At 39.7% G+C, this 14,411-nt stretch overlaps 1 protein-coding gene across 2 annotated transcripts in view; it reads left to right on the plus strand.

Moving 5' to 3' along the window:
* Window positions 1-14,411, plus strand: part of Kcnab1 (potassium voltage-gated channel subfamily A regulatory beta subunit 1) — a 387,027-nt gene that overhangs the window by 18,994 nt on the left and 353,622 nt on the right. The window lies entirely within an intron of this gene.

The following is a 14,411-nucleotide window of genomic DNA, read 5'->3' on the forward strand; positions in this document are numbered from 1 at the left end:
GCACACCTGTGGAAGGTACTGAGCTCCCTTCTGAAAGGAAGGCCACAAGCTGCCAGTACAAATAGGTTTGGCTCTGAGGAAGTAGGTGATTAAGCAGCTTGAAAGGAAGAATGTGGGCTTGATTCTCCTCAGGGCAATTTATCAAGTTGAGCAGAATGTTTTTTAATGCTGCCCAGGCTTCCACTGTATTGTTATCTTCTTTTAAGCCTAAATCATGTTTGCTTGTCCCTGTTCTTGAAAAGACAGTGCTTTTTATCAACATAATCCAAGAATAATCCTCTGCTCTACACTAGCCTTCCAATACCATTATTTGGTAATGAAAGGGAAATAGCTTGGTTTGTTTGTTTGTTTGTTTTTGTTTGTTTTTCTTGGTATGAGGTTGAATGTATATTCATCACTTTCTCTGAGGAGGTAAATATTATTTGTTTTTAAGCAATTGGTCCCACCTTCTGTAAGCTGTGCTGTGGAATCTGAGCATCTGCATGGTACTTTCTTCCTCCAGAGCCTGGAGACTGAGTAAAATCCACGTAGCAGGACAAGCATACCAAAAGCTTCACCTGTAAAGGATGCTTGTCCTAGCTAATGTCAAAACTTGAACTTCTGAGGGTGAGGATTTTTCTTTTTTTCATGTACATGCTGTCCCCAATGGCTTCGTTTCCCCATTCTAAAGGTCTATTTTAGTAGAGTAGCTGCTGTTCTGATTTACCAGCTAATTTTATTAATAAAGCAATTTGCAATAATGTGGCTCCTCTCTGGAGAGCAACGTGTTTTACACAGATGGTTTATATAATAAAGGGCTGGTGCAGGAGAGGAATGGACTTTTGTGGATGCTTAGGGAACCAAGGACAGTCTACCCCATGTTGCCTTAGAAGTGGGGATCAGGAAGAGTCTCACCACCTGTTTAGGAGAGGTCAGCTTCACACACTGGGGTGGAGCACATGCTGACCATTCCTCACCACCTCCATTCTGACTGCATTGGTCAGAAGCCTTCTCCCTCAGCCTCCCCACATCCCCTCACTTTCTTCCCATGCTCCCCCTGACTCTTGGTGGTGGTTGTGAGGGTGGTTTGTGCCTGTAAATCAGGATTAGAGTAGATGCATTGTTTCTCTGTGTTTGTCATTGGGTAGCTAGTGCTACCATGAACTCTTATGTAAGTTTTCAGAGAGTATGTGTCAATATTCAGATACAGGTGCATTCTAGGACAGTGTTTCTTAAGGGATGTGACAACAGGAACACTTTTTTTTTTTCAAGTGAGAGTTGAGTTGTTTCAACTGAAAATAGTGCTTGGAGCTCACCTCCCTTGTGGCCAGTCAGCCTCTAGCCTCATCCTCAGCTGTGTCTGTGGATCCCCTTCTTCACATGATATTTGAATGAGGTCTGGGGTAATTTTTCACTTTGCCTTGGTAAGCAAGGTTTTGTGATTTGGGGGATGTCTTGTGTAGACAAGCTCTTGGACTAACACCTATAATCCTAGATCACACTCTTCTAAGAAATGGGACCTTAAAGAACACTTGACTAAACTTTGTGGATTTGAAGAGAGGAAAGCTAAGTTAAACTTGTCCCTGTCCCCATGAATCAATCAAGACTTTGAATCATGATGAATATGCTGTGCTCTGACATACCTTCCTGACGCCCCCTTCATTGCACCGCTCCCTATTTCAACAGAGCTTCCCTTCTTTCAATCCAACTATTGCTCTTATTTAGGAGATAGACTTTAACTGTTGAAGAGGGAGTTAAGGGAGGAAGACCAAGACTCTATTGGTTCCTCTTCAACTTGGCTTCTACCTTCATTTTTTATAAAAATAATTGGCGCCTGGTTAAGTCCAGACTTTTCTTATTATAACATTTCCTCCCGAGATAAAAGGTGTGAGGAAGGACAATGACCGTGTGAAGACATGTCTGTTTGACTTTGTCCTTTCTATTCATTTTGAAAGACATCATTCTGTTTCATATGTAGTTCGAAGTAGATCAATTTTGGCATTAAGCAGACCAGAAGTCGTATTCCAACTCTGCCAGTTTGAGAACTGAGTTACTGATCTTGAATGATGTATTGGATACCTAACACACAGTAGACACTCACTAAATTCAGGTACTCTTCCCAGGATAGCATCTGTTTGTCAGTCTTGGGGTGAGGGAAGATGTAAGCCCACCAGCTGATACTCATAAGAGATTATTCTCATGAGTAAAAGGTAATGACACATTACAGCATTTCACAGTCCATGCGGGTTCCATGTGATATTCAGAGCCCTACAGTCTGGGAACAGGGGAAGCTGCCACCTTCTTCCTAATCTGGGCAAATGCCACTGCGGCCTTCAGCCCAGGGCCTTCATCATCTGTAAGGGAGTGTTATGTTCCCATGGAGACTAGGCACTATTTCTAACCAGAGTTGACCAGGGAAGGATGATAAATCAGTAAATATGCAAACTCATGTATAAACTGAAAAGAAATTGGAAACAAGTGTTTGAAAATGGTGAAAAGTATACCAAGTTGCAGTGGTGATCCTTCTTTTAGCTTTGAATTCTTAGAAAACAGTAGAAGTGTAAAAATCTATTGTATTAGGGACTACAAAATAACCACTAAGAGAGCAGTCATTCATTCCTAAGAGGCTGAGCATTAACCATTTCTATTACAACACAGTGAACTCCGAGGCAGATAGAAAACACAAACATGAGTCAAGATTAAACAAAAAATATAGAGATTCAGTTTGAAAAAGCACATGACATATCTAGACTGCTAAGGTGCCACAGATACCTAGTTTTAAGGCAATTTGATTGTACTAATGATGGCAGAAGGAACTGACATAGATGTAAAGTGAAAGTCTAACCCAAAGGAGAGCAAACTTTTCCTGTAACTAGTACATTTTTTTTAAGTAGTAAATATTTTAAGCATGAGGGCCCGGTTGGCTTTTATTGTACATTTGGACCCTCTGCCCCTTTCCCTGCTCCACATCCTCTGCCTTTGCTCAGCATTTCATCCAGAAGAGGCACAATCATCCCCACTGCCTAGCTGACCTACCCTAGGCTTTCCCCTCTCTCTCACAGCATGGGTTGATCTTTTTCCATCTAAGTTAGTTCATTGTGTGCATTTTTTTTAAATCAAAATTATGTTGTCATTACCATGAGGATGAATATTAGAGATTTTTCTATTTTGTAATCTTGCAAAACATTTGTACTTTAGAAGTTCTCAATAAAAGTGAATTCTTAATTGAGAGCATCCAGTCAGAAGGTGGGGAGCATAAAATGTACCAAAAACACAGAACCTCTTCTCCCCCGCTCACAGTACCCCCAGCTCCCCATTTTCTTCCATATTAGGCATTCAGGTTATCTGATTATCTTTGCAGTGTCCCCATTTGGAAAATGGACCCAAGTCAACATCACAGCATCCCGTCATGCATTTGCCAAGGCTGGGCTCACTCTTAAATATTTCTGAGGGACAACAAGGCCCTTTTTCCAATGCTGTGTAGTATACTTATTATTTATTGTTGGCAAATACACAGAGCCTTTTACACTATAGTCCAATTAGAGCTGGAACTTATGGTGAAAACTTCCTGTCTCTTAGATACTGGAATTACAAACTTCAGTCACTGAGTCTGCCTCAACTTGAAATTTTGGAAAGAAATATGCAAGAACCCTCTTTAAAAGATGGACAGAAAAGCCAGGCATTGGTGGTACACACCTTTAATCACAGCAATTAGGAAACAGAGGCAGGCAGATCTCCATGAGTTCAAGACCAACCTGGTCTACAGAACTAGTTCCAGGACAAGTTCTAAAACAATACAGAAAACCATGTCTCAAAAAAAAAAAAGTTACAAGAAAAAAGAAAGAAAGATGGACAGAAAATAAAAACACCTGCAAACTGGATCTCACACAACCCTCAGCTCATTGCTATTTTTCCCTCATTAATATTTACAAATTCATTGCTTGTCCTATTGGAGTAGAGCTCTAGAAAATGCTACTTTTTCCCTTGTGTCTTTTCACTTCACACGTGGGTTCCCATTTGATCACATTAAAATACAGGCTAATTTGTTCTTCAAATGGTTGTAATATGATGGGATATATTATCAACACTGTGCTCTTAGTGCCTAGAATAAAAGTACTTGAGAGAGAGGAAATGAAAGACAGCAGAACTCCCAGCAGCTTGAGTGTCTCTCCTGCCAGCTTTCCTTAGTGTCTGATGGTATTGTCAGACTGGAGACTTACCGCAGGCTTCTGACACACTATGTGTGTCATCTAAGCACAACTACAGAGTTTCTAGAAGGTAGATGGAAACAGGAAGGAGACCTGGCTTGCCCCAAAACAAGAACAGAGGGAAAGAAGTGTGAAGTCTATAGGAACTGTCAGGCCTAAGGTGATGAACATGTACAGTACTCCTCACTGACTGTGCTCCTCCTCACTGACTGTGCTCCTCACTGACTGTGTTCCTCACTGACTGTGCTCCTCACAGAGATGTGTTCCCCATCTCTGACTGTGCCCCTCACTGACTGTACAAAAAGAGACAAAAGGGACTGATAAAAGGCAGAGTAAGATCAGGGTACACTTCACCCAGCTCAGAAATTTTTTCAGATATGCTTGAGTCTGGGTAATTTGTTGACTGTTTTCCTTGATATGGAAATAAAGATTCTCAAGAGCTGTGGGAAGAAGCACTTTCCTCTCTGAATACCCTTCCCAGGGTTCTGTCATAAGGAAGACATGATAGCCTCACAGGATTTGCTCTCAGGCTCAGCCTCCCCTTTTTTCTGATCCCCATGTGGCTTCCTAGACTACACACAAAGAGGAACAAACCCTTGTGAGACAAAAACATCCACATTGAGGGCATGTAGAAGGTACCAGGAAGGCAATCCATTCTGATTTCCATAACATTACAGGGCTGATGTAATGGGGAGGAGGAACATCATTTCGTAATAAAATTGAACTTACCATGGTCTTCCTGTTACCCCTTTATCACTTACCTTTCCCTGTGCATTCCTGTGGCTTGCTCTTTCCATTGGATGCTTGGCACACTCATACCTACTCTAAAAGTAGCTACGGCCATGTCTGAAAAACAATAGCCCAGAAAAATGCTGCCTGTACAAGAGTAATATTAAAACATGCTGACATGATTTATTTTAGGCCAGTCTAATTTGGGTCAGTCCTGGGGCCTGTGCTCATTTCTCTAAGCCTCTGGCTGTGTACCTCTTACAATATTTCAGGAGGGATGTAGATGGCACTGAGATGGATGGGGCTCAGAATGTGTGTGACTTGAAACTGGAACAGGCTGTTGGTGGAGAATCAGAAAGACATAGTAAAAGAGCTGAACACCATGCTTATTGCCTAGGGAAGTTCAGAAAGAAATACAGTTCGGCAGTGTAGCTTTAAATAAGAAATGCCCTAAATTTCTAGCGTGATTGCAGCTTGAAATAATGAGACATGAAAATTCAATTTGTTTTGAAATTTCCACTGTGATTTTCTGGGGGTAGAAGTTGCTTTGCTCATGTCGCATGATGAAAATATCAGAGGTTCAAGACGTAAAAATAACACTGAGTTACACAAACCATATTTTCTCATATGGAGGTCGTTGTTATATGGAGATTGTCGTTCCTCAGAAAACAACAGATATTTTGAAACCCGATTTTCCTAACAAAGGAGCAGCCATAAGCCAAATGATTTTATCCATCCAGCTTTCCCCCCTACCTCCACCCCCCAAAAAGCCCTTCTGAATTTTCTTGCAGTGCTTGCGATTGTCGGTAGAGTGCACTATTGCTATTTTATAAAGAAAAGGAAGCCCTCCCATTCCTTGGAATGAAGCTAGCAGGAGGTTTTTTTTTTTTTTTTTTTTTTTTTTTTTTTTTTTCCCCTAGAATGTATAGAGTTAACCTGATTGTGTCAACAAGAAATTTTCATAGTGAGAAAAAAGTAACAGATCATGTCCAGCATATTCCTGGGTTTCTGAAAAGCCCAGATGCTATAGCAGGTTTATTATAGCCTAACCCAGTTAGATGTTTTATTATTTTAACTTTAATTTTTAGAATTTTTTGATTCTTGAAAATTACACAACACACACACACACACACACCATACACACAATGCAATATTATCATATCCAATCCCTAAATTTCCCTCCAACTCCCTCCGTATTTCTTTCAACATGCCCCCTTCCCAATTTCATCTCTTCCTCCTCCTTTTTCCCTGTCTCCTCTTCTTCTATAATCACTTTATCCAATTTGTGGTATCCATATGGTATTACTAGTGTGTGGGGCCATACTGGATCATGGTTCTAGTGGTAGAACCTTCATAAAACAGTAATCCTACATCTCCCAGCAGTTATGAACTGTCCATACGTTCTCCTCAGTAAGGAGAAGGGTCTTGAGAGCTCCTCCTCCACATATGCTGGAGGTTGGACTGGCTTGATCTTACACCGGTCTTGTGCAGATAGCCATGGCTGCTGTAAGTTAATGAGCACAACAGCACTGCCATGTCTAGAAGTATTTCACGGCACTCCTCCCCATCCTCTGCCTTTTCTGTTCTTTCTGCCTACTCTTCCACAATGTTCTCTGGGACTTGGCAGGGTTAGAGGTTGATAAAGCTGTGCCATTTAAGGCTAAACATCTAGTCTCTTATTCCCAGAACTTTCAGCAGTTATCTATCTCTTCACTGACTACTGCTCTCTGCAAAAAAGAAGCTCATTAACCAAGACTGAAAATGACCCCAGCTTATGGGTATAAACATAAATATTGAGAAGCAAATCTGAGAGCATTGCCATTTATAAAAATAACAACAGCTGATTTCATTGCCAGTTCTCTTACAATACCTAGGAAATGAATCAACCTGTATGTCCATCCACAGATGAATGAATAAGAGAAACGAGGCACATATATGCAATGAAATATTACTCAACTGTAGAGAAAAATTAAATCATTAAATTTGCATGTAAATGGATGAAACAGGAAAAAAAAAGCATACTGAGTAAGGTATCTCAGGGGCAGAAAGGCAAATTCCATGTGTTCTCCCTGTATGTGCTTAACTTGAAGCACAAGTTTCAGAAGCCAGGAAAGGGCCTTTGGAAAGGGGTCATGTTAATGGAGGGGATGCAGTAGATTACAGGCAAAAGGAAAGCAGAGAGATGCAAAAATGGGGATTGACATGCTTAACACGAAGAAATACAGGGAAAACCAAAGTGTGGGAGTAAAGAGTTAACCAAAAGCAAGTTTTATGAGTAGCCCCAGAGAAGTCTATCTTACATCCTGATTAAAATGTCATTGGAGGAATGACAGAATGAATTTGATATGAAACAAGAGGAAGTACCCTGGGGTTAAAGAATTAAGTGAGGTTCATGAAGGGAAGGAGGGAGTGGTGGGTTATTAACCCAAACTAAAGTGGCATAAAAATTACAAAAACTGAGTATTTAGTAAGCTAATTTCAAAATATAACTTTATAAAATAAAGAATTCAAAAAGAATTATCCAGCAGAGGTAGACAGCACTGCTCCCCAAAAGACATGGGCTATTAAATAAATAAAACTCATAATGTAAGACAAGTCAGATAGTTCCCAAATGTCTCCAAAACAATTTAGGTTATTGCCATTGCCTTTGGTAACCCACCATAACTGCATGGCCCTATTGTTGAAGACACCAGATTTAGTCACCATTCTATTCTGTGAAGAGACTCTATGACCACAGCAACTCTTACAAAAGAAAACATTTAGTTAGGTCTAGCTTGAGATTTCAGAAGTTTAGTGCATTATTGACATGGTAAGGAACATGGCAGCACACAAGCAGACGTGGTATAGACACAAGTAGCTGAGAGTTCTACATCACTCTAGGCTTGGCACAGGCTATTTGAGACCTCAAAGCCCATGCTAGTGACACATTTCTTCCAACAAGGCCACATCTATTCCAACAAGGCCACACCTCTTAATCCTTCTCAGATAGTGTGGCTACCTAAGGACTAAGCATTCAAATAGATGAGTCTACTGAGGCCATTCTCATTCAAACCATCATAATGCATTTTGGGTGCAGGAAACAGAGAAATCAATCTCAAATAAACCAGGAAGCCTCTACTCTATCCTAATGAATAGCTTTCATAGTGCCAGAAGATGCCATTTAGGTTACTGGAGAAAAAATGACATCAGTGTTCTAACCCACGCTGGACCATGCATGCTACAATACTAACCTGGTATGCAAGATGTATCCACTGCTGTAATAGTGGCACGCATGATTGTTACAGGGTAACTACTATCTGACCGGTGTGAGGCCAGTCTACACAGGGGATTTCATTGTTGGTACTGAATTCCTAGTCAAAAGCCCCATATGCGCGATAGTAGATCCATTAGCAGATTTTCCAAAATGATCAGTTGAGTGTTTAAAATGATATATGTTCAGAAGTTTCCTAGCTGAGTATCTAAAGGTATGCTACCAACTCCTAAGCATGGCTGAGTGAGAAAAAAAAAAGCACACCTTTTGCTCCCAGCTATATATGTATGTTACTCTATTTTCATAAGCATGACAAAAAATACATAGCAAAAGAATCTTAAAGAAGAAACAATTTATTTTGGCTGAGTGAATACCATCCATCATAGCAAGGAAGGCATGGCAGGGAGACACTTCAATTAAGGTTGTGACAGCAGGAACATGAGTTGGTCATATTGTATCCACAGTTGCCAGAGGAAGTCTGCCATGCTTTCATGAGGAACTAAACCAAAATGTTTTCTCAACAGAACGCTGATCTTAGGGGAATGAAGTCAAACGAACTCTGTGTTTTGTGTTCCCCTAGTTGGAGTATATCCTCCTCAGAGAGGTGGTGCTGATGGTCTTCGTATGGAGGCGGCACTAGGTGCTTCATGAAACAGGGCAGAGGGAACACTAACTGGCTCTGGGAGGGCAATAAGGTGAGAACTTCCAAAGCAGGTACCTCAAGATTGTGCATCCTTCTGGTGTGGGCCACAAACAAGTGGGGTCAGGAAACAAGCCCAAAGGGTAGAGCAGAAGACAAAGAGAGTTGGCCATCCAAGTGGAAAAGGACAGGTTCTAGCAGAGGTCCTAGAGTACTCATAGAGAAGAGATTCCCAGGAGACATGGGTCCTGAGATGCTCTTAGACAAGGGATTCCAGGCCGATTGTTTGTTTGTGTGTTTGTTTCCCCTCCATGATGTTTCTCTTAATTCGAATGTGATGGAAGCTTTGACAATCATAGGGTGTAGGTATAGAATGTATAGCTTGTTAACTATACGTTTAGATTCCCAATGGGCTCTAAATGGTCAGTGATTCACACAGCTTTCAGAATTCCACAGCGTTTATAACTTGGCTAGCTCTGAAGCAACTATGATTGCTCCTGAAGTGACCATTGCATAACGTCAGCACCTGTGAGATTTCTCAAACATTAAATCTTCATCATAACTTGTTTATAAGATCCTCTTCCTTTGCTCTGAGAAGCTTCCCTTGTTTAATTTTGTGTTGCCTGTCTCTCCCACCCATGTGTGATTTTATCTGTAGGGTTACTTGCTGCATTCTCAGAATCTGACATCAAGTCTAGAATAAAAGAAATATTGGTTGAATGAATGGATTGTTAATCAGGAAAATAACAAAAAAAGATTCTGTTGTTTACTGGAAGACAAATCAGCCAGATTATCAGGTACAGGGAATATTCTGCTGGGCTCTTCATCCATAGTCTCCTTATCATTTCTTTCCTTTTTTAACCAAAAATATCTTAGATTCAAATTCTGAATAATCTCATAGAGATTTGGTATCCACAGAGTTTTGAGTTGAGTATTATTTGAGTATACCTAAATTTGAAAAGAAGGTTGCTTTCTCTAATGTTACGTTCTCTCATCATGTAGTAAGTTGAAGGCCTGAGCAGAAAAAAAAAAAAAAAAAAAGGCTAACCTTCCCACAAGTAGGATGCACCTATTCCTGCCTCGCTGCTTCAAGACTTGGATGTGTACTGTCAGCTCTCTTGGTTCTTGGGTATTTGGACTTAGCACTTCTGAGGAATTCTATTGATTCTCCTCCATGACTTGGCTTATGTAACCATGAAAATCTATCCTTCATCAGCAGTCAGTCTGTTTTGTAGCATTTCTCTGGAGAACTCCAACACAAATTTCTCACCATAAAGAAGAAAATTCTCTGTAACATGTATCCAGTCCCATCTTCTGTGTGGTCCTAGGTTACCTTGACTAGAGTGAGGTCTCACGCTTTCACCCAGTATATTCTTTCTACACAGATGTGACTCTTGCTGTAGTGGGTTTTCCAATGTCTGCTATACACACATACTGGAACCATGAGCCTCTCCTCTACCAGTCTTTATCATCCCCCCCCATGCCTTGCCCATCAGTTCCGTTGAATATCCTTCTCTAAATGTACTTTTTCTTCATATGTTCCCATACCTGTGTTACTATAAGTAGAATGATCATCTCAATTTAACAAGTAGTATCATCTCCCAAAAGCTGGGGATGGGTGTAGCTCTTGTTTGAGATTCCTAGTTGATTTATCAGTTGAGTTAAAATATAAATATACTAGAGGGTTTTTGAATTCTGATTAAATCTTGTTGTTTTTGGTGTGTGCTAGCCTTTTCCACTAAAAATCTGGACTAGAAGTGAGGAACTTTCTTTGGTGGTTGCCAACTGCAGAACTACAGAGTGATATTGGCCTTTAGTGATATCACCAGACCCATGTTTTTTTGTTTTTGTTTTTTTTCTTTTTCACTTCAGTCTAGCCCCATTCTATTAACCCTGGCAAGACTTCATGACTCTGCCCCATTTAGCTGAGCAGAAACTCTCTTTGCTACCAGAGCTGGGCAATGCACTGGGAAGATCATGCTTTTTCACATCCCAACTTTACCCAAGGGATAAAAATGAGTTTCAGTGAGAGTGGGACAGGCTTAGTTATCTTCTTCTGAGCCTTCTACATGAGCAGCTGCTCTCCAAGGCCTTCCGCTCCCAACTCCTTGTTCATCACTTCTTGGTTCTGGGTTGATATGTGTTAAATACTTCCTCTGATTTATCTCATGACATTTCATTTGATTTGGTGAATAATCTGGGAGACTGAAAAACAGTCTCATGTGGTATTAATGTGCATTGTATAACATATTACATTAGTTTTATGAAGTTATTTATTTCATCAGTAAATGTTCATTCTTGCTTTGGTACAGTGTGTTTTTTCACTAAGTAGACCTTTAACTTTAAGTTCATCCCTTCATTCAGCAGGCATTCAGTGCATGTTTATCTTGTATTACACAGTTTTCTTCCATTGGGGAAAGAGTAGTAAACACACAATTTTCTTGAGTATTTCATTCTAATGAGGGCAGACAGATAACAAAATGATGAAAGAAATACATAATACTTCAAGTAGGTAAGCACATGATTGGTGAACAGCTATAATTTTTAAGAGTATATCCAGAGAAGACCTCACTGAAAAGATAGAATTTGAACAAGTGCCCAAAGCAAGTGAAAAGTGAGTGTGTGGATTTGGGCAGGGGTGGTCATGGTGGTGGTGGTGGGGAGTCCTGTAGATAGAAGGAAAAAATCTCTAAAGGAGAAATGTCAAAGCTGCCAAAAATGTAAGAATAGAATGAATGGGTGGTGGAATCGCAACATATGGTATGAAGAGGATAAGGGGAGCACACCAAGTTCAGATGGTCCCCTCAGTTCTAGTTATCCACTAAGTGACTCTCAGAACTCAACACAGCCACTATATTCATGGTTATACTTTACCATAACAATAGAAGATTAAAATTAGTATCGGGAAAAATATATAGGTACAAGGCTTTGAACCTCACTTTCCTAGTAGTACTATGGATAGTACTTATTCCTTCCCGCAACAATGCCTGTGACACTCACGGAGTACTCCCAACCAATAAGACTAACTTAAATTGTTGTGCTCGGATATTTTATTGGAGTTTTGCCCTGTAGACATGATAGCTCACTGTATGACTGACTTTAGTTTCTGTCCTTTGCAGAGGTGGAGCTGACAGCGGGTAGTCCAGGGTTCCCATCACAACTAAACATAGATCATAGTTAGTACAATATAGCATAGGGCTTCAGGTAAATAGCTGTACCTTTACAGGGCAGGGCATCCTAAAGCTTAGAGGTTTAACTTGTAAGAATTGAGGGCTAGGGGCCAGATATTTCTTTGGGCAGTTAATCACTTATTGTGTGAGTCATACTGAAGGGATTTATAGGTTATTTTAAAGACATTATCTTCTATTCTGAGTGCAATGGGAACATCTGTGAGTACTGATCATGGGAGTAACTGACTTGAACTATTTCTTTTAACAGGTTTATCTAAATGTTAAAATATAAAATAGGCTTAAAGATAATATGGGTATATTAGTTACTTTCCTGTGGCTACAGTAAAATCCCATGACTAAAAGCAATTTAAGGAAGAAAGAGATTTTTTTTTAGCTTATAAACGTTCATTATGATGGGAAGGTGTGGCATCAGACACCCAAAGCAGAAAGTTGGAAGACTTCTCAACTTCACACAGGAAATATATACAAAGAGGAAACAGGTGCTGAGGTGAGGCTATAGGACTGCAAGGTTCACCCCAGTTTTATTCTTCTTTCCATCAAGGCTCCATCTCCTAAGGGTTCCACAATCCCACAAATAGCCACATTAATTAGGAACCAAGTGTCAAATACATGACTCCAAGGAGGACATTTTATTTTCTTAAACTACAACTCGGAGGAATAACAACTTGGATCAGGGTGGGAATGGTAAGAAGTAGCTGGATTCTGGTTCTATTTTAAGAGTTGTCAAGAGGATTTGCAAATAAATTGAATGACTTGGAGGCTCTTGGGTGGACAACTGGGAAAGTCAAATGTCTTAAATTGAAAGACACAGGTCTGGAGGGAGGAATTGTGGGAGCTGTTTTTAGACATGTTCAGTTAAAAAGCCTGTTCACCAGCACAGAAAAATGTCATGCAGAAAATTCCTGGGCTAGAGATTTATATCCAAGTTGTTAAGGTATAAATCTTGAAGTTATTCTATTGTGAGGAACTGAAGCCATAGGATAAGCAAAAAGGCATGGGACGAGAAAGAGGGAAAATTCTCCCATATTAAGAGATAAGGAGGATAAATAGGAGCAGATAAGGCATGTGAGTGAATAAGCAGGACACAAAGCAAGAAAGCAGAGTGTAGAGTTAGGACACTTTCCAAACAATGCAGGAGGGAAAGGCTACTCTGTCATGGTCTCTGGGGGTTAAGGAAGTTGAGTAGTGAGGGAAATCATTGGGTACAAAAGCACAGAGTCATTTTTAACAAGAGAATAGATCAAGTCATATACATATATACACATACATATACACACACATACATAAACTCTCATACATATACACACATACATATACATACACACATGCACATACATACCTATGCATACACATATATAGATATACACACATACATATACACATAGAGAGACAATCTTGCTAGGAAAAGAAAAGCCCCATCTATGTAAGCAGTGACAGTTTAAAAGTAAATTCTGAGCTCTTAAAATTCTAACTACCATCCATTCTGCATCATCTCTGATCTTTCTTCTGCCTGAGAACATGCAGAAAGAACATTGTATCTGGAAACTTAAATCAGCCCAGCTCCTGACCATAATTAAGGAGAACAATTTTCTTATATGTTATATAATTTTTATAACCCAGGAGTAATCTGTTTGCCTCATGAAATGTTTTTCTTTTCTGCTGCTTTCCAGAGAGAAGGAAGGCATGGCATTTAGCCTTGCTTTGTGCAGTTAGGGATGCAGTACTTTCACGTTTTCGCATCTGGTTGATAGTCTTTACTGTGAATTTCCCCTCTTAATTTCCAAACTCTAATTTGCATCATTTGCACAGTATATGTACGTATGAAGTGTTCAATATCAATCAAATCTCTTGGATTGGCCCATTTTTACTACTGCTGAAATCAAAATACATAGAAATTACACTTATGAATACAGCTAAATTTTTACATAGAAAAAAGAATTTTACACAGAAAATAGAACAGAAGAAAACCAAGTATTAGTTGTTATTTTGACATTGTAGAAAAATGGATTTGTCACCTTTCTATTCTTAGTAACCAAATGCATGCGCATCACTTTGATGATAGAAATAATGATTGCAATTAAAATAAATAAGTTTAACATTAATGTAATTACATTTTAAGAACTTAAGATATAAAAGCATATAAGGTTACTGTGGAAATTTTGGGAGCTCCATGTTGGATGCCATGTGGTATCAGGAAACTGGGGTCCCATTTTAGAATTCTTTATCTTATTAATAATTTTAAAAAGCCTTAAAAGACAACTTGGAAGGAAGCTTGAGAACATTTTTGTTAGATTTAGGGAGAGAGAAAACAAAAGATGGTTCAGGCATATTGTAGTGTTGACAGTTTCCCAGGAGGAGGAGGAAGAAGAAAGAAAGAGAGAGAGAGAGAAAGAGAATGCAGTGATAAGTCAAGT

The sequence above is a fragment of the Phodopus roborovskii genome, unplaced genomic scaffold (assembly GCF_943737965.1).
Source record: "Phodopus roborovskii unplaced genomic scaffold, PHOROB, whole genome shotgun sequence".
Classification (NCBI taxonomy): Eukaryota; Metazoa; Chordata; class Mammalia; order Rodentia; family Cricetidae; genus Phodopus; species Phodopus roborovskii.